We start from the raw sequence: 5,038 nt of genomic DNA, 5'->3' as shown, positions 1-5,038 counted from the left end.
TCTCAGCATCTTTTCTTTCTTCCTTTCTCCTTCCTTTCTTCTCTCTCTTCCGTCTCCTTTTAGCTCTCTCTTCTTCTTTCCACTTCTCCACCATTTTTTTCCTTTTTTCGTTCTTCTTCTTCATCGTCTCATTCTTTTTTTCCTCCAGTCTTCTTCTTCTTCATGTCCTTCCTTTTTCTCTACTCTTCCTCACCATCTTTTCTTCTTATTCCTCTTCGTCTTCTCCTCCTTCTTCATCCTCTCCTTCTTCTTCTTCTTCTTCTTCTTCTTTCTATCTCCATCTCCTTTTTCTATTTCTCCTACTTCTTCGCCATCTTTTCCATCTTCTTCTTCCTTATTCTTCATTCTTTATTCTTTCTTTATTCAAAAAAAATAAATAACAATCATTACATTCCAGCAAGCAAATACAATATTGTTTCCTATTTCTAATATATGTTCCCTATAGCCTACCCTGTGTGAGGACACTTGAATATAATAAATATATTAATATACAAATTTGAGTATTATAACATGGAGAACATAATATTGAATATGATATTATATTGAAATGATCAATATGTCAATTATAATCTTCTTGCGGCATTCACACGCACACACATTCACACATGCGCACACACACACATACACAAAACTTATGTACGGAGTGCATTCCTCTCGGTCTTCTCTTCTTCTTCTCCGTCTTCTTCCTCTTCCTCTTCCTCTTCCTCTTCCCTCTTCTTCTTCTTCGTTTTTTCCTCCTTCTTCTTCTCTTCTTCTTCTCTTCTTCTTCTCTTCTTCTTCTTCCTCTTCTTCTTCTTCTCCGTCTTCTCCTAATTCTTGCGTTCGGCTGTGCTAATCGTCTCATCACCCTTGATCTCTATCTCTGTTTCTATCCACTCTCGGGTGTAGGCCTAAACCACTGCTCTTGCCAACTCTTGAAACTCTGTGGGAAGTTCGCCACACAACCCCCTCCCCCACTCAGTGCTCTAAATTTTCAGTGATTCTCTCTCGTGTCTCTCTCATTGCTCACTCACTTTCTCTCTTAGTGAGCAGAGAAGAGAAGGTAGGAAGAAGAAGCAGAGGAGAAGAAAAGAACAGAACAAGAAGAACAAGAAGAAGAAGAAGAAGAAAAAAAAAAGAAGAAGAAATAAGAAGAGGAGGAGAAAAGAAGAATAAGAAGAAGAAGAAATTATAAAATAGGATCAGTGAAAAAAGAGGGAAATGATCAAATGATTTTTAGAAAAAGGAAAACGAAAAATAAACTGAAGAAATGGTAACGCCAAGGCGAGAATGTAGATGTGAGTGATTAGGATTTGAGAAGAAGATGGCAAAAGCTAAGTTAAGGAACAGAGAGAGAGAGTGAGAGTGATGGTATGTTGAAGCAAATGAGAAGAAGACGTAGATGGAAGAAGTGTATGAGATTGATGTAATAGGATAATAATGATACTGCACGCTCGTGTATCAGGCAGAAATAATGATTGTTAGTCGGCCATTATAGAGAATTCTTCTGTGAGGATACATCTCGCACAAATAGAAATACAGGATTCACCAGAGCATCGTTTGTGAAAAAGGGTTCTGTCTATTCAAACGGGCACAATTCTATGTCGCACCCATTCATTTCTTCTTCATTGAACATTTCTATATTCCTCTATTCATTTTTCCCATCTCATACTTTGTTTGTCCTATTTTTACTTTCCTTGCCCAATTGCCATTGGTAAGGAAAGTATTGCTTTCCAAAAAATCTGGTGTGGTACAGTCACACAACATTCTTGCTCATTGCTATTCTATCTATGCTATGCTATTCCTCATTCTCTCTTGCTCATTGAACTGTAAGCACCATTCTTAAAGGAGAATAATCTAGGGGAATAACATAATGACGATTGACGGCAACATATTTGAAACTACGATCAGACTACTGTATAGTGGTATATATAATTGTTTTTCAGAGTACTTTTTCCTTAGTGTAAATTGTGAAATTCAATTATTTTTTTATAATTTCACACTATAAACTTTTAATACTATTACCTAATACAAGAATAAACTATTCTCTCTGTTGAATCATTGATAAGCTTTTTCTTCACACATTGAACCTAACACTTTCTTTACTCATTTTTCTTTGCATAGGGAAAGAGTTTCTATGGAAGTCCAACCGAAAATAATTATTGTGAAATAAAACTTCAATACAGTAGAAAATTTGGAGCAGAAAAGTTGACTGTGACGGGATTTGAACTGCAACCATATCATCAGAATCAGAAGCTCTATGCACTCGACTATTCTGGCTTGGAAAGAGGGGCTATTTTTGTGATCTTGAAAATTATCATCTTTTGGACCACACATCTTCATCATGTGTATGATAATTTATGATCAATCTAATATAATCTATTTATTTTTATAATTTTTTTATTTTAAAATTAGGTTTTTGGAAGGTGAGAATATTGATACTAATGGAACACATATAATACCATGACTGCAAAACAAAATATTGAAACCAAAGACCTTAAAGCTGCGATTAGACCAAAGTATTAACAAAATGTTAATAACTCAATCCTTATAGATTATTTAGATTGAACATAACTCATCATACACATGATGAAGATGTGTGTTTGTCAATTCCGTTCAATCTAATAGAATCTATAAGGATTAAGTTATTAACATTATGTTAATAACTTCGGTGTGAACCCAGCTTGAAGATGCATACCTCTTTAAGGTCTTTGATTGAAACTATAGACCTTATACAAATACAGCAAGAAATTGGCTTCTCCACACATCTGTGTAATCACTTGTCAGCTGATTTATGATGAATAATTCTATAGTCTGATTTTTACTTTCCTTGCCCTATCACCATACGTAAGGAAAGTATTGCTTTAGAAAAAATTGGTGTGGCGCACTCACACAACTTTCCTTGCCGTTATGAAAATTGATCACCTGACGCTACGTAGTGTTCCCGCGCATCTCAAGTCTACTATTCAAAGATTTGAACCGCTGGTGACAGGGCAATAACGCTGGAGACAACGAGGTCTGCTACCTCTTCATAGTGAATGATTTATAGTTTACAAATAATGATAAATATATCGGTCAAGTGATAATATTAGACAATGGACTGAATAAAAATCTGATCTCAGTCATAAAAGCAAATTTTGAATCAAAATTATGAAAAATTTTCCTGATCAATTTGACATCAAATTGATTATTTATCAAGGAATGATCATTATATTGATTAAATTAATGGTTATTGAGTATTGATTTAATGGATGAATTGAGTAGTACAGCTATGTACAATCAGTGGCAAAATGGAGAGACGTTTTACTCCTATTTTCACTACTGCCATTATAACGTGGACATCATTATAGTGTTACGTCACTTGGTCCGTTATAGTGCGAAAAACGTCCACCTAAAGCTCTGAATGTCGGTTTTCAAACTTCACAACCGAGTTGTTTGTTGGCAACGAAGAATTTTTAATGAGTAGATGAATAATAATTAGACAAGACGTGGTTGGACTGACGTGTTCTTATCCATTCATCAAACTATTTTTTAAAGTGAGACAGTATTTGTTCAGAGTTTTGGTGGTAGGTCTGTGTGTGTGTGGGACTACTGCGAGCCGCTTCACCGACGACAATCTAACTCGTATCAACAGAAAAAATTGGTAAAAAGTTACACTTTCATCATAGAGAACAATAGCATAAGTAGATATTCCATGGTATAGGGCGTTTATGTTGCAACTTTTAGTTATCTCAAGCCAATAGTCCACGTAGTTCTCTCCTGTGAAGCTGTATGACGCTGGTAGTCACACATAGTGGGGAGGATATTTTTAATATTCTTTCCGAAGAATGGACATTGATATGTCCAAAGCTCCGCCAATTCATGTAGATGCATAACAATATGATTATTATCTATAGTTATTATATTACAAATTGCTTTTTCATATCATATACAGTTCAATAATTATTTTCTTAGTCTATGTGTAAATTCATCTATAATTTTGCTGTATTGTAAGCTATTGTATATAAGTGTATAAGCCAGTATATATTGTAATCTACATAAATAAAGTACTCAAACAATCAATCAATCAATATTGTGCCGTTCATACACACTTACCGGTCAAAACAGTAAAAATCAACAATAATCGACAGTAATTGGCTTGAGATAACAGTAAAAGTTGCGACATGAACGCCCTATACCATGGGATATCTACTTATGCTATTGTTTCTCTACGGTTACACTTTCATTTTTCTTATACCTTCACTCTTTTATCAATCATACATCTATAGTAAGGTCCAAGTTATAATGGCAGTGCAGAAATATAAGAGAAAAATCTGGTGTGGCGCACTCACACAACTTTCCTTGCCGTTATAAAAATTTATCACCTGACGCTAGTGTTCCCGCGCATCTTAAGTCTACTATTCAAAGATTTGAGCCAGCTGGTGACAGGGCAATAACGCTGGAGACAAACGAGGTCTGGTATCTCTTCATAGTGAATCATTTGATAGAATCAACAGTTTGCAATTGGATAATCACATTTTCTCGAATTTCGAGCTTATTTTCAATTTTAGGTGAAAATGTCACAAGACATTAATTGTAGAGATTTTCATGCTCAATCTTTTCCACTCTGAATTTTTCGTTCAAATTGTATCTGGAGCCTGATAATTGAGAATCTAAAATCAAACTTTGCATAGATGGTGCAGTGAAATTTTTACGGATATGAGACTTGTGGCAGTTGATAGAGCTTATCAATGAGTTTTCTAGGTATGGATTTGTTCAAAATTGTTGGAGCCGTTTCCGAGAAAACCGCGAAAAACCCTTTTTTTTGACAACATTTTTCCCATTTTAGTCGCCATCTTGAATCGCATTTGATCGAAATTGTTCGTGTCGGATCCTTATATTGTGAGGACCTTAAGTTCCAAATTTCAAGTCATTCCGTTAATTGGGAGATGAGATATCGTGTACACAGACGCACATACACTCATACATACACATACACACACACACACACATACAGACCAAAACCCAAAAACCACTTATTTGGACTCAGGGGACCTTAAAACGTATAGAAATTTAGAAA

Source organism: Nilaparvata lugens, chromosome 9, assembly GCF_014356525.2.
Source record: "Nilaparvata lugens isolate BPH chromosome 9, ASM1435652v1, whole genome shotgun sequence".
In the NCBI taxonomy this organism is placed as follows: domain Eukaryota; kingdom Metazoa; phylum Arthropoda; class Insecta; order Hemiptera; family Delphacidae; genus Nilaparvata; species Nilaparvata lugens.
This window is presented reverse-complemented; position numbering follows the sequence as displayed.